Source organism: Apus apus, chromosome 6, assembly GCF_020740795.1.
Source record: "Apus apus isolate bApuApu2 chromosome 6, bApuApu2.pri.cur, whole genome shotgun sequence".
Taxonomy (NCBI): Eukaryota; Metazoa; Chordata; class Aves; order Apodiformes; family Apodidae; genus Apus; species Apus apus.
The window spans coordinates 34688731-34714388 of NC_067287.1; the positions used below are offsets into that span (position 1 = coordinate 34688731).

At 41.2% G+C, this 25658-nt stretch overlaps 1 protein-coding gene across 14 annotated transcripts in view; it reads left to right on the forward strand.

The window, feature by feature from the left end:
- The window catches only part of MAP2 (microtubule associated protein 2), a 225961-nt gene that overhangs the window by 35253 nt on the left and 165050 nt on the right, over positions 1–25658 (forward strand). For all 14 annotated transcript variants that reach the window (XM_051623956.1, XM_051623970.1, XM_051623954.1 and 11 more), the window contains one exon: positions 11538–11588. The gene's annotated coding sequence lies outside the window, so the exon portion shown is untranslated. Of the gene's footprint in view, positions 1–11537; positions 11589–25658 lie in introns of those variants that run through there.

The window sequence follows — 25658 nt, forward strand, 5'->3', positions numbered from 1 at the left end:
CCAGCTGTTACCACGTTGTTAAAAATTTCTAACCTAAAGCTAAGAGTTCAAAAGAATTGGTGTAACACAACCACTAAAACGAGTAATTTTATCCATTTATTTTCTGATCTGACAAGAAAATAAATCCTTTACAGAAATGAATTCTGTGTATTCCATGTTAAGCAGATCTTGTCTAAAAGAAGTCCTTGTTGTAGCAGATTACTGAATAATTAAAATGATTCAGAGATTGACAGGGACAGAATATATAGGTGAATATTTAAGCGTTGGATGGGAACCAGAACTGCTGTCCTGAACAGGTATGAATGGTAAAACCAAAGCTGTCAGTTCATATTGTTGGAGTTATTCCTGGGTAAGATAAGGAGAGTGGTTTTTCTGTAAAGGTAAAATGTGGAAATGAATAAAACCCCCAGCAACCATGGATTCTTTTTTTATTGAGCCATCTCTTATTCTTCAAGAAAAGGAGAAGTGAAAATGGTGTTCATTGATGGGGATGGTGACGTGTATTGTCTTTGTCTCATTTGCCTTGTTTCATTTTTGATTTGTGCTCCCAGTTGGGAATTTGTGCTTTGGTTCTATGCTTTGTCTTAAGGCTGGTACTTGCTGAGCAAATGTCAAGGAAAGCTAATAGAGAGGCTGTGACCAGATGACTAAGCCTCGTGTGCAGGATGCGTGGCTGGTTGTTGTGCTTGCCTGCAGGACCATGTTGTTCCGCTGCAGCAATGCTGGGCGCTGCCCTGCTATGCTGGCTTCCCCTGCTGCACCTAGGCTAGGATCTTGTTTAACAAGATCAGTTCACAATGCTTGAGTCACTTGCAGGTAACAGCAGGTGACAGAGCTTTCTCTTGCTGGGATGTTCTGGCTTTTGATTCACCCTTTACCAAATGTTTTCTCCTTCAGGCAGAATTACCCAGTTCTTTGGTTCAATTGCCATTACGTATTTTCCTTTGAGCTGGGAGCAGTGCCAAATAGGCTCTAGCCTTAAAGACATCATCAACTCAAGGTACCCATGTGTGTAACCGTGACTGCATTTGACTTGAGTGCTGTTTGCTGATAGTTGCTTGGAAATCTGCTCTAATGAATGCTCTTCCTTCCATAGTCCTATGTGAGATAATTATGGCTATACAGTGTTATCTGTAGGGCTTTAGCACAGAAAACTTGCCTCTCAAGTGTCATCCTGTGTCTGCCTGAGGGCCACAGATGGAGGAACTTTGCATTCAGCTGATGGGGAAAGCCATCTTTGTATTGAACTGTGGGTGTTTGTATCTCGAGCTTTGCAAGGTGCAACAGTTGAGATGTCTGAATAGAAGAGAAATCAAGGGGAATGTGAGGAAGAAAACCAACCCAGGAGATTCCTGTGCTTTATCTGTTTGGTTGTGATGATGGTACCCCTTTGATGTTACAGCATTTGGCTTACACATTCCTTGGGACCCCTGGAAACAGTAGGAAAAAGTGCAGAACAGGGTAACAGTAGCTGGGCTTACACCAGCACATTGCTACAGTTAAGTGGTGTAGGAGAAAGGTACTTGAGGATTGCAAGGAGACAGTGAGGATAGTGTTTTATTTGCAGCAACCTGCTGAGGATTGAAATCTGGAGGAGAAAATCTGGAAGAGTGGACAAAGAGCACTTTGTCCAAATGGATGACAGCGGGTACTTGAGCAGAGACAATCCTAGCCAAAGACAGCTGATTTTGAGCACTGACATTAACTGGTTGAGTAAACAGCCATACCAGAGTTAGCTGACAGCACATGTGCCTCCTGATGTACTCCATGATTTTATGCTGGGGCCATTTATCTACAGTACTCCTGGGGTCAGTGTGTGTGGGTAGGATTCCAGATAAGGAGGGTGACATAGGAAAAATCCTGAGATGTGAACAGAAGAGCATGTACTTATTTGATCTATATCGTTTTCAAATAAGTTGAGACTTTACAGGTTCTTGTCTGAGTGTCCTATTTGTCTTGGCCAGAGGTGTCCAGCTACCCAAAGCCAGTGTATGTCTCACAAATGTTATTCAAGAAGAATGATGGAAGGATGATGGTATCAAGTGATTTACCTGCATTGTTGAGAGTTTGTAAAATGCTGTGCAGTAAATTGGGTGGGGTGAACAGGAGAGAAATCCTGAAACATAAAGCCAGTATAGTGCAAATAGGAACTGCAAACTGGATGATGGGACTTACCAGTAAGAAACAGCACATTCTTTTCTGCAGAATTGTATGCTTGGTGTATGTAGCAGATAGCTATCTACAAGTGTGGGAGGGTGCAAGGAGACTGCAGGTTCACAGTCGAGTTTTCTGCAGCTCCCATATGTTGTGGGGACTGTTCATCAGGGTTAGAGTCAGCTGATGGAGGCAGGGGGTCACCAGAGGTGTGCAGCTGGAACATGTCCAGCAACTGAATGGTCAGCAGTAGAGTTTCTGGACTTAGCCTTTGTAGTGTGAGGTGTCTGTATCTAAATTTAGGGACTGGTATTGCATCTAGAAAATGATTAATGCTTGTAGTGTGCTCTTGCAGCCATGGTGGCTTACTGTGGACCACATACAGGTCATTCTACCTATGGTTTGACATTGATGCATATGAGGAAATTGCAGCCATTAGTACAGGTTTTGCATATAAATTATTTGCAATCTGAAGTCCTTTTCTTCTTGTGCTGTCCTCTGCATTGCTCTGTTAATAATCTTATTGTTGCTTTTTGAAACGTGCAATTACAGTCAGCTTTATGATTGATGGGAAGCAGTATTAAAGGATTAATGAGTTGAACTGAATATTTTGTGATTCCCTAAAGTGTCAACATCAGCATGCAACAGCACACTGCTGATTAGGTTGATTCAGTCCTTGGCAGCCAGCACAGGGCATTATCCTGACAGAGTGTGTACTTCGGTTGCTGCAGGAGGACTCAATGTCAGAGTTACTGTGATACAGGATTAACCCCCCCTCAATCCTCTTTAAAAGTGGGACCATGGCTACATGCTTTGCAGGTATAGATTGACTTGGCATGAAGGGTCAAATCAGGAATGCTCTTGGTTTCGCCTTACAGAGTGGAAGTGGTCCTTATGATTCAGTGGCAGTCTTGTGCTTGTAGGAGCCAGTGCTCAGAAAATACTTGGAGAATCTACTATAATTGAGTAGGGTGATTTATTTTCAATATATGTATTCTTCAGATTTTTGTGTCCTGTCTGCCTTTCCTTTTCCATGTGCTTTCCTATCTCTTATTTTTTTTGGAAAAAAGTTTTTGTAATTACAGTGTGAATATATATACATACAGACATATATACATGTACACCCAAATATTGAAGATTGGAACATATGCAGCTTGCATAAACCCTCTACTCTCTTTAATGTGGATCCTGAATAGAATTTCTTCAAGTGGCCTCTGTCTGTGTGGTTAGGTTAACATTGTGTGCCCTGTTGGACACCTTCTCTATCTCAAATCGACACATTGTTTAGAGTTTTGACAAGTTTAATCTAATTTACTTAATGCTGCAGCTGTACTTTCTTGCTCCCAGGTGCTTTCCTTGTATCTTTTGAAGAAAATATGCTGTCAAAGGGACAGTTCTAGAACCAGAAAGTGTCAGCAGAATCATTGCATGGGATCCCTTGAGCCCTGTGGTTGGTACATCCTAGTTTTACAAATGGTTATGTGTTGTAGGACCTACTGAGTTGTGTAGGGCTGCTTGCGTGATTAAGGATGATTTTCAAGAAACACAGCATGCTGTGTCAGAGCCTGGTTTCCTTTTTTGCTCATAAGAATAGTTGTCATAGTGGTCTGCTTTGAGTGACCAGCCCTCATTAAATCTAACCCCTCCATTTTGAAAATCCCTCGAACCTTTGAAAAACTCTACATTGGAAAAAAACTGGAGGTGAATTATATATATGTAGCTTTTTGACATGTATCTGGACAAGCTCTTTGCTCAACACCTGTAATTACAAACAGAATTCTGATAATGAATAGAGGGTTTTAAAAGAAGATCACATTCAAAGCTGCTCATTAATTATGTTACCAAGTGTCAGCCCTTTTTAATAAAGGAGAAAGTGCATTCTTCCTTGGCTGAAATACAAATACAATAGAGATAATGACACTTCCCAAGGAAGTATTATTAAAATTAGAATGATGCTTGTGGCCACTAATTAAAAGTAAATAAATCTGTAAAAATCAGGATCTCTAGCCCAGATTTAAATCAGTTTGCCGTTGTTACTTGTCACTGAGGTCTCTGAGTGAGGCACCCTGAAACCCCTGCTGTGTGTCCTTGTCTTCCTCAACTGACTTTTAGACTGGCTAGTGTTGTTAATGTGCTGTTTTGGTGATGCCACTGTCATTCATATGGGGACTAGGAGGCTGCCAATTTATATATTTTATTCAGAGGAAAAAACTTCCTTATTTTAAAAGCTTAGTTAATAAATTCCAAGTTCTGTACACTTCCACATATGTTTCTAGCATGGCTGTAGAAGTAGACTGAGTGCTAGTAAGCCTTTGCAGCTCAGACAGTGCTTCTTTTGTCATGTTGCAGCACAAAATGTTACTCAGATTCTTAATGCACTTGACCTCAGTTGCATGTAGATGATGTATCACAGACCGAAAAAGCTGTTGAAGGAACCTTTTAACATTGCTGAGTCAAATGGCTCATTTCAGGAAATACTGGAATAAAGGGTGTTTGTGCAGTCTTTGTGGCAGCCTTCTGCATATGTATTATAAAGCAGTCTTTAATTAGGTGATCACATTATTACTTGTTTCCACAGAAGTCCTGCCTCATTAAGTGCATGGTATGGTTGTTGCTCCATTTAGGAACAGCCATTCAGTGTTTTAGATCTTCTGTATTTTCAGTACATGTCTTCATTATTTTTGTTTTCTTCAAACTGTGTAAGACTTGTCTGAAAATACTGACTATTCCCTGTTCTTAAATTATCTTCCTGTGTCACAGGTTTATGAATTTCTATTTCAGAACCCTGTAGTGAAGGGGAGGTGCATTCACACTGTAGAGGTGCAACAAATATTTCAAGTCTAAGTAAAAGTCTAAGTAAATCTATCTATAGATGTTGAGTGGAAGCTGCTTAGGTTCCCTGTGATGTCGTCAGCACTCTGCTCTGACCCTCTGTGAGCAGTCTGGGCACAGAGATTCAGGTAGGAGACCAGAGGCTGGGAAAGAAACACTTGTCTAGGACATCCTGCTCTGACTCTGTGGCCATCTTGCTCAAACCTGCACACTCCTGTCCCCATCTCCTGTCCTTGTTTTAATTAGATGCCTTTGAGTTGTAGTGTCAGAGAGAGCCATCCTGGAGATACCACCTTTGCTTCATCCCTGGAGTAGCTTTGATTTCTGAAAGTGTGGAGCAGGTCCTGTGGAAAGACACTGTGATCTTATAATTAAAACCTGTGCATCAGGAAGCTGGAGTGTAAATTGCTCAGAAAAGTTAATTAACTTCTTAACTTTTTTTTTTCTTCTCTAAAATGGCAGAGTGGTTTTAGATTATTCAAGAATCATATTTACCAAATCAGCCCATTTGAGTGCTTCAGATCTTTATGGTTACTACAAAGAGAATTGATCCATTATGTAATTAAGAAATATGCTTTCCCTGAAGTAATTCTTCATGTGCGTGACACTCAGAAACTCCAGAAGAACTCTAATTGATTTCTGATATGGACATCTTATATTGAAATAGATTTTTATAAGTAAGTGCAGTTTGGCTGCTGTTTTGTTTGTTTGTTTGTTTGATTGGGTTTTGGTTTTTTGTGGGTTGTTTTGTTTTGTTTGCTGTTTTTCACCCCCTGTGTATTACTGAAGATATGCATTATACTCTTCTTTGATTTGCTTGTTGTTGAAAGGAAACTGCCTATGGTAGTTTTCAACAGGAACCCTTAGCATCAGCTGAGACCATGGCACAGATCTGTGTTTGGTGCCAGCACAAAGCAGAGGTGTCATCTGAATTGAGATTTGAGCGTGGTGTTAAAGATTTTCCTGGGAACTTGTAGTAAATAACTTAATCTCTCTGTGCTTCAGTTACCCTTTTGTACTGGGATAATTAATCCTTTGCCATATCACAGAAGAACTATGAATGTGAAGACTGTAGACCAGGAGGTGTTTCAACATCAGAACAGTAGGAACTCATAAGACTGAGGGAAACTGCTGACTTAATGCATCCTCTTGAAAAGGTGTGTTTGGTAGGACTGACTGTGGTTATGTGGTTGGCAACTAGTGGTCAGGCTCCCATTGTTCTTGTGGGCTCAGGACCAGAGTTGTGAGAGTAGCAGAAGAAACACTCAAGGGTTTGTTTTAGGGAGATAATAAGAACAGGTAGATACTCTGGCAGCAGAACAAGCCAAATACACTTTTCAAGCATGTTTTCATCAGCACAGAGAAAGGAAAAACTCAGGTTGTTGATCCCTGAGACGTGTCCAAGACAGATCCTTAGCTACTATGAATCAGTGGCATTCCATGGCATTTTGGTAGAGCTGTGCTGATATATCTGAACTAGGAGTAAGACTTTTGAATATGAAATCTCATGGCAGAAGAAAAAAGTTTGAGACAATTCTTTCCTTGCAGAAGGCTTCTGAAAATTGGCGGAGCAGGTAATAAAAAGATGTAGTTTGATTTTACTTGCAGCTGCATAGATCCTGGATAAACTCCCTGGAAATCAGAATTGCTATGAGGAAGACATTGTGAATGACAATAGGAAGCAATTCAGAATTGTAAGGTTCATGCTAACAGAAGTGCCTTGTCCTGGGAGGATAAAGAATTTACTTGAATAGAAGCAGTGTTAGAGCAACACTGATTGCTCTTGAAAGTAATCTTTTTTTTTTTTCTTTAACATTTTCTCACACTGTTGGTAGGTACCATTGCAGTGTGTTGAGTTGCACCTTTGAAAATGTGTTTAAGCATTAAAAAATGTCAAAAGGATAACATTCAAAGAAGCAAAGAGAAGGTTTGAGGGTCTGTCGCTACAGAAGTACCAACAGTGAACAATGTACTTTTGCTGTGAATTCCTGTTCCTGAAACCAGGAGATGAAAATTGAAAGGGTACGTGCTCTGCATAGCTCCTGGGAAACAAGGCTCTCAGCTTCCATTAACGTTATTGAACGTGTATCTGCTCCTTTTTGTGCACAGCAGGGAAGATACCCCACAGATCTGTTACGTTACTCCCTCTTCAGTTCTGAGCCTGAGGTCATTTTTCACGTGTAAAATATTCTGAGGTTTTTAGAACTCATTAAACTTTTAATTTCACAAGACAAAGTAAGAGAGGCTATCAAAAATACCATAGCAGATGAGGAAGAGTCTTACTGCAATTAGAGATAAAGTGGACTTCGAAACTTCTGGCTGTTTAAAGATTAATTTGTTCTCCCTTCACACAGACTGCTGTGAGCAGGCTGCAACAGTAGGTTCAAATGTGAACCTCTGTCCAAAGTGTGAAGTAGCCTAGTGTATTTTCAGGGATGAGGCCTTTGGAGTACATCCACAACTCCTGCTGCTCAGCTTCATCACATGCAGGCAGGCCAAGAAGCAAAAAATCTTGGTCTGTCCATTATGTGCAGTGGGCAGATCAAAGAAAGCTAAATGCACAAGGCTGAAAGGAGTTGCAAGAGGTACAATGCAGACCTTGGTTGTGGAGGTAAGTTCCCTGAGGTATCCTTGTCCTGGTTACCTGATTCTTTTTGACTGTCCAGTGAAGACGGTGTGCAGCTTCAGTAGTTTCCTAATTTAGTTAGATTAGTTTAAATCTCCTTTGCAAATCTTACAGACATGTTAAACAACTACTGACTTGATATGTTGGAGGATTATCTCCTGTGTTAAGGCATGTCTGTGCTGCAGACAGCACTTAACAGTACTAGATTGATAGCTCTGACAGAAGAGTCCCGGAAAATATGACTGTGGAAGCTGAGCAGCCAGTTGTTCACTTGGCTTTTTTGCGGGGTGTGACTTGCCTCCACCTAAGAGTCAGCAACAGCAGAAAAGAATGTGGGTTTGCACTCTGGCTCCTCCTCGGCAAAGTTGTGTACTGGGGCTTAGACTCAGAAGTTGGTGGATGGAGCTGTGTGCCAAAACATCTTTGTTTTGCTGCCTCTATCAGCAGTACTACAGCACTTTGCATCATTGAGCCTCATGACGTTGATTCTGGAAGATTTTAGACCTTATTGAATACATGAAAATTCTTTTGGCTCAATGTTTTCTTCTAGGTAGTCACACAAAATATTGAAAAGCAGGGAGTCTCAGACTGACCCCTCTGAGAACCCATTCAAAAAGAGTGTAGCATGTCTCTGCTGCCTTTTTTTCCAGTAAATATGCTATACTGTAGCAGAACACTAGATTAGACCACTGTGTCTTGGTTTATTCTTTACAGAAGCAGATTTGCTGATTTTGATCATCCAATCATCTTTTGGGTATTGATTGATTTGTTTCAGGAATCTTGAGTTAGACTGACAGGTTTCTAGTTTGGTTGTCATCCTCTTTCTTGTTATGGTGGTCCTTTGCTTATCTTCAGGTTGTGGTTAATTTGTTCTGGGGTTTTGTCTTGGTTTTGTGCAGTTTTTTTGAACGTAACACAAAAATTGTAGTTTAATCTGTTTCAGTGGACACATCAGTCCCCTCTTAACATTCTTCAAACATCTGTGTTTGCAATTCACTACCCTTAATCTTCTGGACTCACTCCTTCCTTCTGTTGGAATAGTTGGATTTTGTCATTTCATCATCACTGCCCAATCCATCTCCTGCCTTCAGATTTTCAAACAGTTTTCTCTTTCAGCCAAACCAGCTCCATCTCCTGAAATGAAACATAGCCAGGATGTTGGAAGATCTTGATGTGTCTAACTGTGCCCATGGGTATTTTGGATACACACAGCTGTCTTCAGAGCACATCCCCTTCTCTTGGGGCTGGCGTAGTCTGAAAGATGGGAAATACTGGACTTTGTTTTCCTACTGCATATTACTGGAAAGGCATTAGTGAAAGACTTTGCTAACCAGATCTGTTAGTGTGACTCCTTGCAGGAGTCTGTCATAAAAGCTGACAGCATTAGCAAATGCCACTGTAGTTACAGGTGGATAAATTACTCAATATAGGCATGTTCTTTAAAGACAACTCCTGTTTTTATGGGCCAAAAAGTATTGAGAAGACAAAATGCCAAGATGTAGCAGTGCTAATTGTTTTTTCTCAGAGTGAAGCAATTGGCACAATACTTCATTTTTAGTAGCCTTTTCCTAAACATGTCCTGGCTGTTCACCACAGGCTCTGTGAGCCAGGGCTGTGATTGTGAAAATCTCTATGTTCCTAAAGCACCAAGTGCAACTGTAGCAGGAAAAGAAATTGATGTCTCATCGGTGTTTCACAGCCATATTCTCTTTCTAGCAACAAGTCTGTTTCTCTTTATCATGAACCAAGATTTTAGGAGTAATCTTAGAGTCTCTCAAGGAGTAAGCATTGTGGACCAGACCATAAAGGTGCAGGAAGCTCTGCTTGCTGGTAGTGCCAGGGTTGTGCGCTTGTCTGTCACGTGCTCATCAGAAACTCTGTAAAAGGGGTCCTGCTGGTAACATCCCTACTCATCTCTTGCTTTGAATATGGGCTGGGAGCTCCTCGGAAATAAGGAGGTGCTGAGTGGGGTTTGCTCGAGAAGCAAATATTATATACGAGTTGTTGGATGGTTGTCTTTTGCTGACCATTATTAGCAGTGTCTGGGCAAGTAGCATCTTCTGAAAGAATGCCAAATGTTTGGTGCGTGACACTGCACCTGAGGGTGGGGCCTTAGACAATCTCATTTAGCACGTCTAACCTGCTTAGAGCTGATTTTCTTCTCAGACATATGGAATTAACCAAAGATAAATAGGGAACACGCCTGGCCAGCGTGTTGTGAGAGCTGACTTTTTATTTTCTGGTATTGGGAGGAAAGAAGAAATAGTCAGGCAGACGTTACACCTCTGTATTTATCCTCAGTCAAGCTTGCAGTGTGCAATACAGACTTCTTTTATTTTTGCTTTCAGAAAGTTGCCCCATGCTCAAAAGCAGGAAATAGGGATGGGATCCTTATTTCTGCCATGATTTAGCCAGTGCTTTATGTTTGCTTTGGCAAGACACTGAATTTGCCCTTCACTTCCTTTCTGTCAAAGGAAATGCTTAATTTCTAAGTTTCATAAAGACACAGACAAGACTCCATCACTTTCAGTGCAATCCCTGTGCTCATGGGTACAGTATGACAAAGAAAAGTTGACTCAAAGTACAAAGTAGCTTTGTTCAGTTGTGATTTTTGTTACCCCCATTCTGGCAGAAGTTAATTCTGCAGGCAGGGTGCATGCTGAGTGGGGGTGGTAGTACTGGAAAATGCTCTGCTGGCTGTTTGCTTGAAGCTGGGAATGGAAATCTGTTTCTCTCTCCTTCTTGGGTAATGTAATGCAACTCGTAAATACCAACAATTTGCACTTTATAGGTGCTTCTCCCCTGCCCAGCCTTTCCCAGGATTTGCAAAGCAGTAATTACTCCTCATTTATGCTGTTGCAGTATTACAGTCATGGTAAGATAGGGTAGTAACTAAAGCATGAAGTAGGTAAAGGTATGTCAGAGGTCTTGCAATAAACAGCTGTAGCACCAGAGAGAATTCTCCCCTGTGATTGCTCAGCAGCCCTTCACCATTGCAGCTTTTCACTGGTACATGATACTAAGTTACATGATACTCAATATATAAGTCACAGAATCACAGAATCATTCTGGTTGGGAAAGACCTTTAAGATCATAGAGTCCAACCATAGCCTAACTCTACCAAGCCCAATGCTTAAGCCATATTCTTAAGCACCACATCTGTATGTCTCTTAAACACTTACAGGGATGGAAATTCAACCACCTCCCTGGGCAAACTGTTCCAGTGTTTTATTACCCTTTCAGATTGTAAGCACGTAATTTTTACTGTTTGGTATTCTTGGAAAGAGGCACTGAATGGGTAAATTAGGTTATGGTAGGGGGTTGGAGGTTATGGTTGGACTTGATGATCTTCAAGGTCTCTTCCAACCAGGATGATTCTATGATTCTAAAGAAGCTTTTAGTAAATGAAGTCACATGATCTATGTGCTTCGTTTACTGACTCCTTGTACTTTTGGTTGTTCCTGTTACAATCTTTTGTAATTTTTGGTGAATCGTCCCCAGTGAATTGAGATACATGAAAGGTCTTCTGCCAGCAGATCTTCTCCTTTCTGTAAAGGAATAAGAAGTTCAGTTGTTTCTGTGAAACTTTGATCCTAACAGAAGCCATCAGCGTAGCCTGTGTTTCAGTGGAATCTGCTTTTCCGTGGATAACTGCTTTGTATGAGAACAGGCATTTTGAAGGCACGGGCTCTTTGCTGGGATGTGGTCTGAAGCATATGAAGGGTTGTAAGCTATGCTAGCAAGACAGGTTCTAGTCACTGGAAAGGACAATTTAGTGTAACTTTGAGCATGTTACGAAAAGCAGAGAAAGAAGGCCTTTTGTTAATCACATGCTGCAATTCATGAGTTTTTAATTAATTTAATAGAATGAGAGCCTATTTCCTTTAATAGCTGCCACTAACTAAGAGCTTCTGCTTTGTTTCAGATTGTGGAAGCCTGAATTGAAATATCCTGTGACTGACAAAGACACCAAAAGGTTGGTTTTCTGGTTTTGTTGCTCTTGTATCAGTCATTCCAGAGTACTGGAATTGCCGTACATCTTGATTTTACTAGGATGGATTGCTTAATGATTCTCTGTGGCTTGTTCAAACAAAACCAAATAGTTTTACAGGACTCCTCCTATGTCTGCATGTACATGTGTTACATATTTTTATGGTATTTTAAACAAAGAGAAATGTGTACATTTCCTGGGCTGTACAGTGAAGGTGTTTATGGCACTGAGGTGGAAACTTACGTGAAAATAAATACCCGTTGGGATTTTTGCCAACTTTTTTGTGCAGGTGTCTGTGTTCTGTAGGAAGCGTTCTTTCAGCAGTATGAGCTGAGCTATCTAAAAGCTGGTGCTGCTAAGTACAAACGCTGCAAGCTAAATTTAAGATGTGGCATTTTTTCTTGTCTCACACTGCAGATGTAGGGTTCATGGTTGCTAAGCATGTCCTCTGCAACATCTGCTGATCACTTGTCTATCACTCACCACATGCTCACCTGGTTTGAGGGTTCATGGCTCTGCTTTGGTGAAATGTTTTATTGAGGTTGTTTAGAGAATAGTCACATTTGCAGCACAGCTGCAAAGAAATACTGATCCCTGGATTGGCCACTGACCCCCTGCCATGAGTTGATCAGAGGAGGGTTTTTGTATAATGGGTGCAGACAGCTTTTGGTTATTTGAATGGCTAAAGTGGAAAAAAACACAAAGAGCTGGTAAATACCATCTTCACTTTATCTAGTGTTTGTTGCAAGAATAATTATTTCATCATTCCTCTTCAGCCAAGAAAAGTGCTGATCTCAGCTACTTGAAGTTTTCAAGCACCAGGTTTATCTGGTGACACTGCACAGCCATGATGAAGCCATAGGTTTTGTTCCTTCTTTTCCTTCCTGGAGCAGGTTCTTATCTGTCTTTCTATGGTGAGGAGTGGAGTAAAAAATGGGACAGTGTGGCCTGCATGTATGTGCTGGGAGCAGTTTCTTCTTGCCACAATGTTGATGCTCTTAGTGCAGCTCTGGTTTTCTTGAAGGTTATAGTTTTTTTTTTCCCCTATGTCTGAAGGCATGAGTCTTTCTAGAGCACATGTCAATGGCAGGAGAGTCTAAGTGCAGTGTTTGTCACCAGTTCTGAAACACTGTGTTATAAGTGGGTTAGGCTGCAGTGCAGACATACTGTTTGTGTTTTCAAGATGCCGAAAAGAATTGCCATCATCTTGTAAGCCTTGTCTCATGTGTTTCTGAAAGGCAGTGAGAGAAACAGGTGAGGTGTGAAAATTTATCAGCAAGTCTCCAGTTGTCAACATACTTGAAATGAAACTGCCAGGGTACTGCTTATAGTATTAATCCTCGTCCATCTTTGATATTAGTGTGCAAGATGTTTCCTTTAGCTACTCCTTGTCAGCCTCTGTGTGTCATTGAACATAGTTCATTATGCAAAAAGTTAAATGGCCAGGAAGAGCCATTTAAGGCTCTTTAAGTTAAATGGCCAGGAAGAGACCAAGCCAAATAATTCCAGTGGAAGAGAGGGATTTGAGGGTCTGAGCTTAAAGTGTAGACAAAGTTGTGTGGTGGGCACTTTTCACAAAGAGCAACAGTGAAATTGAGTAGAGTTTATTCTGCATTTTAATTCACTGGTGTAAGTCCGTGCTTCAGGGTTTTTATGGCACATATTAAATGCACTGTCTACTCTTACCAAAAGCTCATCACAAACAGCAATGCCAGTAACCAGGAGAGTTGGAGCAGGCTGATGAGCTGTTGGCTGAAAGGGATAGGTAATCTCCTATCTGTTTTAGAAGTGAGTAGTAATCCAGTTCTTCCTGTACTCAGAATATGGGTACTTTGAGCTGAGTTTGAGCTGCTCACAATTTATCTTGTGGAGAAGAGGTGTTTGTGCATAAACAGAGAGCAAAAAAAACTTATTGTAATTAAATAATTGGTTGCCTAAACTCTATTTTATTAAGCTTATCAAACAGTATGTGCAGACTGCAGGCACAGCCCCAAATCAAGGCTGAATAAACACTTAAAACTTCAATATTTTTTTTTAGTTCTTCTGTCTGATACTTGCATATCTTTTCATCTTCTTCTGGATGAATCTAAAGCATGTTCAGATCATATTACTTTTTCACAGCACACTAAATGTTCAGCTCTCCCATTTGTCTTGATTACCTTCCTTAAAACCCTCTCTGAACCTTGTCCACAACTCACATAATGTCACAGAAAAAAAATCTTCACCCCTTTCTTGGTGTAACTGTTGCATCACTTTCTGGACTGCCCCAAAGCACCTTCCCTCTCATTCTTGCTCAGCACATAGCACTAGTGTATCTCTCACAAAGGAATGAAACTAAGAGCATTTGTCTCAGGCCTGTCTCTGCAAGCTCAGGCAAATATTGAACCTAAATATTACCTAATTTTTCATACTTCCAAGGCAATAAAATGCAAATCCTCAAAACAAAATGTGAAATACAAGTGCAACAGTTGTGTTTTACTGAGAATCTGAAAAAAACCACCAAAAACCACAAGAAAAATGTCTTTTAAAATCTTATCAGAATATTTCACATGAAGAACATGATTGTATGGTGGGGACAGTTCCCAGAGCTGTACTATTTTTTTTCTCTAGTAGTACAGGCAAACCAGCTGACACCCATGTGACTCTGGAGCAGCTCTACTGGCAGTATTAAGTGTAATGGACCAGATTTCTAATTGCCATGGCTCTACTGAAATCAGCACGTGTGTCAATATTGCATAGCAGAACTGGCTTGTTTTTACTCTGGGTACATCTGAACTTTCAGACTACATCTCCAAACCCCACCCACTCAAATAACGTAAAGCCTTAGATCAAGAATATACAAAAATAGATTATCTTTTTAAGGACCACTTTGTTTTTCATTGCTTGAGATGACATATGATGTATAAAGTGCAGAGTTTAAAAAGCAGAAGTTTTCTGAGTGGTAGCAAATGCTTGAGTTAATGTTCTACCAAACACCAGATGTGAAACCCAGAGGCAGGGCCAGAAAAATATTTATTGAGGGAGTCTCTGAGGAAGTTGTTCTTATTGACGCCAGCAGCTCCCAAGTGCTAGTTAGTTAACCAAGTGTTTGTGAGTTGTTTTTTAATGCCTAATTCCATTGCCAGCAATGTCTTCAGGAAAAAATAGCAAATGGAATGAGCAGGTGGTACACAACTTTTTTAAAAGGAAACAACATATTGAAGAGCTGCAAGTGTCTGCTTCTACTTAATGCTAAATCTTCAAACACTCTCTGATGCAGTTAATTAATGTGAAATAAATTGCTAGACCAGCTCTTACAATACTTTTGTTTGTTTGGGGTTTTTTTTGGCTTTTTGTTTGTTTTAGTAATTAAGATGGGTAAAAACATAGCCCTTGTTACCTCCTGCATGCCATACTAGGAGGCTGGGAGTTAGTAGGATAATAACAATTTTGATTAGACCCTTCTCCATAGATGAGTGGGAGTTTTGTTCTTGACTTCAATGGGAGTAGGAGTCAGGCCCTTTGTAACACAGCAGTGACATCTTCTGAGACAGTATTAAAGAGACATTATGCCCTTTAATTCTAACCTGAAAAGTTAAAATTAAGCAAGACAAGTTTCTCCAGAGAGAGAAAACATCCTTTATGAGATTATCTGATATAGCAGGAAAAACAGGCAAGTTTGCAGGTGAGTGGTGAAGGGCTGGATAAAAGTTTCTATTCCTGAAAGCTTTTCTTGTCTTCCTCCCACCCACCCTCCGGCCCCCAGCTGTAGGAGGTTTTATCTCTATCTACAAGGTTTGCTTCACTTACAGCCTTTGAGTATAGTGGCTGTAATGCCTTTATGACTTGAGTGTGCTTTGTTATTGGTGGAGAGAAAGCATTTCAGTGTGTAGCACTCAGAAATAGAAGCTCTTCTGTTACTTACAGTCACGACTCATATCCTGTTCATAGACTTTTATCTCCATTCCTTATGTCTGCACATGCTTCTGGAACCATTACCGCTCAACAGGTGATATATGTCAGGAGTCTTTCCTTTCTCCCATAAAGTCACTTGTAGTTTTTTTTTTTTCACTGGTATCTGCAACAACAGAACCAGGGTTAAAGGTATTTGATCTGATAGGGCAGTTTGGAGTGTCTTGCTGCAGCTCTCCATGAAGGTAATGTCAGATTTTCCATGTGTCCAGGTCTGTAAGAGAAAAGGGATAACATTCTGAGAGAAGAGAGATTACAGTCCTGAGAAGAGTCAGCCACTTTTCTCCCAGTTATTGACTGCTGCAAGCATAAATATGCCTCGTGATCTGAAGGAATTACAGTATCACTTTTAGTGTTGCTTCTCATCTTGGAAGCATATGGGAGTAATGGAAGCTATTGTATAAGTTCTTGATTTTTCAGAATTTGAAAGGTGGATTGTAGAATTCAGTTCATTTGTTTGAGCTTCAACTTATTTGTCTAAGCAATGTATATGAAACCTCTCCATTTTTACTTTGAACTGATTGGTCTTTTTACTATTATAATAATCTGGTAATTGTGCTGTGTGAACTAAACATGTAACACTTTTTACGATATAAAAATCATGTGTCTTTTGTTACCTCTCTTCTGGATCTTGTGTGTATAGCTGAAATAACTTTGACAAGTCATTGGGTTTATAATTCCTACTCTATTTAGGAGTGGCGTGTTCACATCCTGATGAAATAAAGTCAGCCCTGTGCTTCTAAGGAACACAGTCTGAATCAATGTGGGCAATGTTAGCTGATGAGTTGACAGTTGGGTGTGCATGGGGCCTCAGAACCAAAAAAGAGGAAAATACTTGTTTAGAGGGCTGTGTTACCCTCATCCTTATTTAACTGCTATTGCACAGGGGGCTGTTTACACTTGGCTGTTTTTAGCCATGCCAGATAGAGTTATAATCCCAATGCTGTACAACATGTTGCTTCATGTTGCTAACCCTGATATAAATGCCATTATCTCACTTTGATGCTGTAGTGGTGGTTGCTTTGAGCTGAAGCCTCCAAAGGCACCTCTTCTCAACCAGAGTCAAGGGAACTGTGTGGCTAAAGATGTGAAAATCCCAATCCTCAGTTTCTAAGTGCAGTTGTAGGAGAGATTTCTCTCTGGCACAGGATTGTAGGCAAGAATTCAACTGATTTGTGTGCTTCTTTGGTGAGCTATCACACTCAGACTGCTCTTTCCAACTATTTGAATCAAAAGATCAGAGCTAGGGAAGATACAAGGCATCACAGTGGTGCTGTATTTGAAATCTACAATATTGTGAGCTTTTTGCCTTCCAGCCCCCTTGAGATACCTGCTGAACTAAATTACAATCATCCTTAAGAAAAGGTTCTAGGAATGTAAGCAGTGGGGTTAGGAGCCAGGTGCGAGGCAAGCTCTGTGGTTGATTGTATTGGGGAAAAGCTTTTGAACCTGGGTCTGGTCTGGAAAAACACCAGTCAGGGAACAGTACCTGCCCAAAATCCCTGCCGTGGAGGTGGGATGGGAGGTGAATGGAAAGGTGCAGGGCTTGACTGCTTCCAAAAAAAACCTGCGCTGCCAATGAGGTTGAACTCCTGGTATCAGACAGACTGCAAAATACAGCCCTGTGTCATTGCCCTGGCTCCCTGTGTCTGGTGGGCGAGTTTAAGAGCCAGAAAAATGCCGTGTTTAGCTCCACAGCTGAGGCAGACAGTATGTGAAAGAGGAGCAAGCCTCTGTGGAGATCCATTCCTGAAGTACAAAGGGAGTGCTAGTATCTCCAGTTTGCATGCAAAGAAATGAGGCATGTCTCAAGACACTAGTATTATCTGCAGACAGTAGGCAAGTCTGCCGCCCTGCCTGGATCAGACTCCAATCTCTTGAGCCCCATGCAGTGCTTTGTTGTCTGTTCCATCAAAGTGCCTGTTTCCACTGCACACCTTAATTAACAGCTTATCCTGATTTAACAGCTAAGAAATAGCTCCACAGTGCAAACAGTATCAGGATGGATGAATACATGTATAAACTTGTATTTTGTTTCTAATTAGAACAAGGTCATCTGAGGCACGTTGCAGTGTGTACAGGAGGAGAAAATATGGACCCCAATGCATCAAGTAGAAAACTATTGCTTTGGATGAAAAGCTATTGCTTTTCTCAAGCAAATACAGAGGCAGGTTTCATGTGTAAGCTGTGGCAACTCACCTTGAAGGCTTGGACTTTTAAATACAATTCTGACTGATTCTCCCAGTATTTTTGTATTAACCATTACGTATTTTAATAATAAGCCAGAGTGGGAACTGAAGATTGGTGTGCTTAGGCTTTTCGTGTCAGAATACAGTTGTATAAGTTGTGTTTGTGCTAGAATGCTCAAAGCATCAGGGGCAGATGCTTATTTATCTCTGAAATTGCTGTAGCTCCATTGATTTTAATAGGCTTGCACCCACATGCATTCATAACAGTCAGCATATATAGGCTCTTGAGTCTCAAGAAATTGACAATGAAAATATCGAGCAACATCTGTAACATAGCAACAGCAAAGCCTTTCTTGATGCTGTTCTCCTTAATGCTCCTCTCACAGGTTGGCAGTAATAGTGAGCATATGGTGAAGGGTTTGCTTTCTGTTTGGTCAGACGAGTCAGGTCTGGGAATGTAAGGCCTAACAAATTAGAACAATAGCCAGTCACAGAAATGGTGCAAGGACCCAGCTTTGAGGAACCTCAGCTTTGGTTCAGTGCAAAGGGTTGGGAAGACTTCACACAGCAGAGTGTCTTCATGATTTCTTCTTGCTTTTCATGGGATTAGCTCTTCTCCTGAGTGAAGCTTGGCCTTCCTGAATCCATCAGAAACTTTGCCAAGAGGGTCAGGAGTGTTTGCTTTCCCCTTTTAGGCCCTCTGGAGCCTTTAGTTTTGCTGTCTGGGGCTGAAAAAGAAGCACTTTTTGTGCATGGCAGAGAATGAGGTACTGGGGCTGGGAAAATAGTCGTGATCCATGAACAGCAATTATGTATTCTTCAGGATACACATCTCTGCTGGTGTTAATCTGCAGTGAGGTCTGAGATCAGTGCAGCACCTGCTGCTGCTTTGTGCCTCCTATCAGCTGTCTCACTGCCTTATGCAAATAAACCATTTAAGAAAATAAATTACTAGGATCAATCCATTCTGGAAGGAATGGTACCGGATCCTGTACAAGCCAGACTGATGCCTGAAAGATGTCCTGTATTTACACAAAATGTAGCAATCAGGTTTTCCCCTGGTATCTTTTGTGGGTTTGATACTGTTTGCCCTATTATTTCTGCAAGGGCAGAGGGGGGAGGTAGCGGGAGTGTAGTAACTACAGCCTGTAATTATGCAGCCAAAAGAATCAGAAAAAAGGCGCCTTCTGGGTGTTTTATACATCTTGGGATTTATTAGGTGTCTCATGTGCCAACAGAACAAGATGTAAAATTGTTTTCACTGTTCATCTGTCACTGTGTGAGATGGAAGGAGCAAGTCTCGTGAAAGTTCTGTAGCACAGGAACTTGGCTTGTTTGTTCCTGCCCATCATGGGTAATTACCTCCCTTTTTAAAATGGCTTTCAGGTCTCACTGTGAATAGAGAAGTGCAGCACAGGGGAGAGCACCTTTCCTTTAAAGGATATTTCAAACCCAAATCTAGAGCTGAGTTTGAAGTGTTTAGTCTGCTTCTACAGCACTGCTAATCATTAACAAATAAAATAATTTTGCAGTAGAAGTATCTGCCCATAAGCAACAGGCTAAGGGCTGCCTTAAGAAGGCTTCTGTTCTGTACAGTATTTCCAGTAGCTTTTTTCTCCAGCCTCTATCTGTTGACACTGACATTATGAAGATGTGGGATCTTGGAGCTTTTCTGTGAGTGTGAACAGGTTTTGTATTTTGCTGTACTTCAGCTTAGTTACAGAAAGATGTATGAGAAGTGCTAAGGGTAGCAACTTGCCTGTATGGTGCATGTTTTGCAGGTAAAGGAAGCTTAAGCTGAAGGTCACCCAGCTCTCATGAAGGTTCCAGAGCATGTTTGTAGAAGAAGCTATCTGCATCTCATTTTTAATCTTTAGAATTAGTGTCAGTGCAGAAGACAGTAGGCAAGCCTCAGACAACTTTATTGAGGTTGCGAATCATGTGCCTGTGCATGGCAGCTGGGATTTATGTGTTCAGGTCATTTTTTAAGTGCATGACTTTGTGGATAAAACTTGCTCTTGCAAGGGGGGGAAAAAAAGAGGGATGTTTAGACAAAGTGGAGCAACTGAGAGCTGGTCCAGAAGTTTTCAAAAAGCAGTGGGATACTTTTTTGTTTTAAACATCAGTTTGGAGTCTTTGGGGCTGGAGCAGGGGCTGATGTTTCGCAGAACCTTCTACCAGAGAGGGCAGCTTGGCTCAGCCTGCATCCAGGTCAGTGTGTCTGAACCCTGGCTGCAAGGCTAAGGGATGGTCAGTACGTCCTGCTCTGTGGTGGTGCAGAGTAGGCACTGCCCTCTCTCTGTTGGACTATGTCTGCCTCAATCAGGGACCAGTATTAGTTTCCTAATTATCTTCATATGGCAGTTGGAATTTGAGAATTAGGTATGAGTTCAGCAGTGGCACTACTGGAATCAGAAGACATGGGGAATTGGGGTGAAAGTCTGGGGTTTGCATTTGCAAGTGCAAACATGTCAGATGTTTGCCCATAGCATGTTTTTCATATCAACTTTCACAAGAGCAACAGATCTCAGGAGGCTGTCATCTACCTTAGGAGTCTGATAATACACTCCTTTGAGCAGGGAATTAGCAAAGGTGATGTTGCTGTGCTAATGAAAGGGCTTGGGACCTGGTCGGGTCAGATTGCTCCTGGCCTGTTCCCCGGGCAAATTGAAAATATTTTAACTGTGAAATAAATCCATGTTCCTGAGAAGCAGCCTGTAAAATGTCAGTGCTTGCATTTCTGGAAGGGCTTCTTTCTTCAGCTCTGAGTTTGTCTGCAAATATGCTACATAGTTTTGTAGTGCTACATGAACTCCGTGTCTTTCAATACATGTGCCGGTCGACTCTGCGTGGGAGGTGTCACATCTACCACTTCAATTTAAAACTGTCTTTGATTTTCCTGTTTAAATCTTGCCTTCCTTGGGAGATGTTTTCTGATATCTGCTTGATTAAAAAGGATGCTGCAAGACCCTCTTCTCCACCAGTGATCAGTGGAGGGGTGGGTTGGTAGGTTATCAGGAGATGAGTGCTAGCTGCACTTGCCTCCTGTGCATCTCCTGTTGCATCTGTGTATTTTATGGGGCCCTGGGTCTCCACAGAGCCCCTGTGACTGTGTCTCTTACCTCTCACGTAATGTGGTTGTCCTGCGTTGTGTTGGGACGTGATTTTCAACTGCAGGACTTTTCAGTGCTGATTGCAAATTGAACAGGAAAGATTGCTTGGATTATCTGCAGGTAAACAGTAGAAGGCATGACCTGTCTTCTGCTCCTCAGGGCAGAGCAGAGATTGCTGCAGCATTTTGCTTTGAAACAAATGGGCAAATAGCAGGGACATTCTTACCTGTAACATGTTGGCTGCTGAGGTGTCTGTAGGCTTTCTGGGTGCTGAAGGAGACAGGGTGGAAAAGACATTAAGTAGGGATAAGAACTTAAAAATAGAAGTTGTGCAGAAATGAAAACTGGCTTATTCAGGCAGGAATAACAAAATCTAAGAAAATTACACCAAATCAAGTAGTGCAGATGACAATTTGGCTTGAGCACAAAGCACAGGCTGAGACTATTTAACATGGTGAGGTTATATGGGGGATAGTGCAAGCTGCAGGGAGTGCAGCAGCTAGGAAATAAAAATAACTGTAAGGTCAGTGCTCAGAGCCAGGTAAATGAGCCATGCTGTAGGACAGGGCTGGGCAGTGCCAGAACTCCCTGCAGATGTGATTCCAGAGGTGATGTATGCTGGTGTTGTCCCTGACAAGGAGAATGGGGCTGACAGTGACTGGCTATTCCTTATGTGTTGGTTTGAATTGATGGAGAATTTGCTGTCATTAAGTTAGTACAGCATGACCTGCATGTAAAGAACCAGTGAAAAACTTCATGACCTTTGTTTTTAACACTTTTTGTACTTTACGGTACCTTATAGTGTCCGTATAGCTGCCATGTATGATGTAGGAACAAAGACAACTTGCCCCTAGGAGTAAGGTGAGTCTAGCAAACAGGAGCCTTGCAGTCTGGGAAGAGCCTCTGATGTGATGAGCAGGGTACAAAATCATTTTAAAGGCTCTGTGGCAGAGAGAGGCACTGTGTTCAGCCTCACCTTTGATAAAAGCATGTTGTCATGGATGCTGGTCTCAGCTGTAAATACTGGTGGAGGATAAAGGGAGAGGTAGTGTCTTGAACTTCTAGAACTTTAAATTATCTTTTACTAAGAGTAACTTTCAGATCCCCTTTTCTGTTTGATAGCTACTGGGTGGTAGATTTCCATTATCAAACATGATTATACCCCGAGTTATGTCTTCTGAGCTTTCAACATTAATTTCATGGCAAGTGCTGGGGAAAAACACAGTTCTACATATACAGGGATTCTTATTGGAAATCTTATTATTTTAAAATACAAATGGAAAAAGATATTTGCTGGATAAATATAGGAGCAGTTGATGCATAGTTGTCTTATGAAGGATCTAAAATAGGCATAAAAGTGTCCTCAAAATCAAACTTCTGAATTACAGTAAGTTTTAACCATTGCATAGTTCTGGGAGTGAGTATACCAGATGGTAACAGTAATGCCACATCTGGCCTGTCCGTTTGTGCAGGGAATCCAACAACTTACCTGGACTTCCTAGACCACATATTTTAAAGCATTACATGTTTAAATTTTGTGGTTTCATATAATGTCTTCCCCAGACCAGTCCTTTCTTATGATCCACATTTTGGCTTTGATATCTGTGGCTGCAGCCCAGCTAGCTTCCACAATTCAGCACTGTTGCGGGTCCGTTGTGGCTCTGCTACTGTGCAAGAGCCAAACTGCTGCAGTGCTGGATTTGTGGTGCAGCAGGGGGAGCGATTGGGGAAGAAGGTGCTGGTTACTATGTGTAGGGGGGGCAGAACATGGTTCTTAAGGAGTACAGGAAAAAAGATGCTGGGTCTGGGGGAGTTCCCTAGTATAAGCTGGTGAATGACTCTTCTAGGAATAGTTTTGAGCCACATAATGGAAATTATAGAACCGGCCTAACAGCACGGGGCAGTGGGGTGGTAGAAAGCTCAGCAAGTGGAGGAAAACAGTCCTAGCTTTTCTTGGTCTGTATTAGTGTCATAGCAGGATTGATCCCAAGTTTACTCTGTGTTGTGAGCATGACTGGCTCTGGATACTGTGATATAGGGCAGAGAACGGCACAATATCTCTGTGCATGTTGATTGCATGGCCAACAGAAAAATAAAGTGGTGTTCAAGTGGACTTTTCTCAAAACCCAGCTCTGCTGTTGACTTTCCGAGCAACCTCAAGCAGTATAAAAATAGGGCTAATGATACACTTCCAGTGCTGCAGAACCGTGGGGCAAGCCTGCTGTTGTACATGTGTATTAGGAGCGTTGTGGTTCACAGAACTGGTTTCATGAACAAAAACAAATTGTCAGTGAATAGGTAGGCATTTTTCTGAGAGAAGCCTACAGTTTACTGCCTGCAGAGCATGGAGGGGTAACAAGTAAAAGCTGATTGAAATCCTAGCCAGGCAATAGAGCCAAATTGTGATTATGATTGCACATCACAAAAGCTGTCTGCTTGGGAGGAGATTTAGCTGTTCATTCATTCGTGGCTTTGACCCCATCGTGCAGCAGCAGCCACATTTGTGCAAACATTTGCTCATTTTGGGACAAAACCACTCATATTGGTAGGTTAGGAAATATAACATTTTTGTATTAAAAGGCAGTAGGTAAACTTTGCCTGTAGCTGTAGGCCTTGTTAAGTAATATGCTATTAAGCTCAATTAGAGTGGCACAGTGAGAATAGGTATAATACTTCTGCAATTAAACAGCATGTAAAAACCTGAAGAAATTAGACATTATTACTATGAATAATGGTCCCTCAGATGAGTAGAACCACTGAAGTCAGGGGCCCTACGCTTCTGTTTTGTAGTGTATCTGTCACTGTTTTGTTGACTTTGTTTTGATGCTTTATGTTGGCTGAAACATTTCAATGTTTTTAATTTAAAACTCAGTAACGGAAACTTGCTAATGCAGTGGACAAAGCAACTTCTGGGATCCTTTTCTGCTTTCCTGGGATGGACTGAAAAGGAACAGCTTCTCATTCCCTTCCTCTCCAACACCAGACGATTGAAAGCTAGGTTGTCTTTTGATAATATGCTTTTTTGAGTGTGTGTAAAACCATCCTGTCTCTGCATGATCCATGTAATACATGGGAAAAAATTTCCCATCTAGTAACTGATGAGGGCAATTTCCTGTAAGCCAGTTCTTCTTGTGGAATCTGGTTTCCAGCCAGTTCTATTTTTAACACATTTTTCCTTTTTTTTTTTTTTTCTTTTCCTCCCCCCTATTTTCTTTTTCTTTTTTCTCTTTTTCTTTTTTTTTAATTAAAAAAGATGTTTGTGTTTGGTGATCTGTTAATATAATGGTTCTTATAACCAGCCAGGCTAGACTTTTAAAATACACCAACACAAGCCGTGAAGGTGTATCCTGATCACGTTTGATTTTTAGTTTTTGAGCCACATCAAGTCATCAACACCTGGTGGGAGCAGATGAGAGCAAAGCCTTGGCTGCTGGTTATCTTCCCTAAGTTAAAGCCAGGTCCAAGTAATTCTGTATTACTGTAGTCAAAATTGTTTTCTTCCTGACGATAGAAACACTTACATTGATGTACCATGTTACTGATGTGAATATGGAACTGTGAGCACAGATCTGTAGATGCAGCCTGAGGCCTTATAACCACCTGGCTCCAGTAAATAAAGCTGGGGAGACTTAAACTGACAGTGTGAGAGGGATCCTGCAGTCTAAAGCCTGGTGCCAGTGGAGGAGGTCAGAAATTATAGGCAGAGTGAAGAAATTAAAGGGGATCCAAGCATGAGTGCAGGAGGGTAGGGATGTGAGAGGGGAGTAATTTAAAGCAGTCACTTTCCATTAAAGTGAATGGAAATCTTGGCTGCAGTTACAGAAATGTCATGCTGCAAGGCATATGTGTATTTAAAACCAATCTCAGTCTGTTTGAACTTTTTCCCAAGACTTCAGAAGTCTGGGAACCTTTCAAAAAGCAGTTAACATCATGCAGGAGACTGGATTGGAGATACAGTTTTGTGATGTTAGAAACTGTTCTTGAAAGTCATTCTGGTAGTCAGATTCCTAGAAATAAAAAGGGAGTAAGCAATGTAATGCTATGACAGTTACTGTTTACTTGGAGAAGATTTGGTCCTCCTTCGAGCATTTTTTTTTTTTTTTTTTTTTTTGGCCCCCCTTAGCTTTGCAAATCCCATTTTTTGACTGGTCCAAGCAAGCAGCACATTCTAGAAGCAAAATGCCAAAAGAATGCAGCATATACATAGGGCAAAGGGTGAGTTTCCTAATGAAAGGACTGTGGATGTGCATTTTAGTGCTTGCAAACAGTTGCCCTGGCTCATGCCGACAGTAGGGTGATTAGATATTTGATTAGGAAGATGAATATCCCTGCTTTCTTTACAGTAGATAGTAACTTGACAAAAGATGCTGAGAACTTAGCCCCAGGAATCATTTAACATCTGAAGCATAGTTGGTACAAGTCTGACCTAGCAGCAGTTCCCTCTCCTTACATTTGTGCCTTGAATGATTGCTGATTGTGTTTTAAATATTTATTAACTTGGTTGTTCTGGGATGAGCACATCTGGTCCTCTGATCTTGGAAAGGGGGAGCATTTGTCAAACTGCTTTCAGGTTTTTCCTGTGGTTCCTGGGTACTGGTCCTTTACGCCACTAAGACACTTGTTAACCTTCAGTGAACAAATGCTTCCATGTCTTTTGAAGAAATAAATTATAGTTAGAAAAATGTGTGCTGAAATGGTACCTTTCGTATGAAATGTTGGCAACATTTTTGTGCTACAATGACAACAAATCATCAGACTGGCAGATTTGAGAAGACATGTGACTTCTGCCTTCTTGTCAAGGT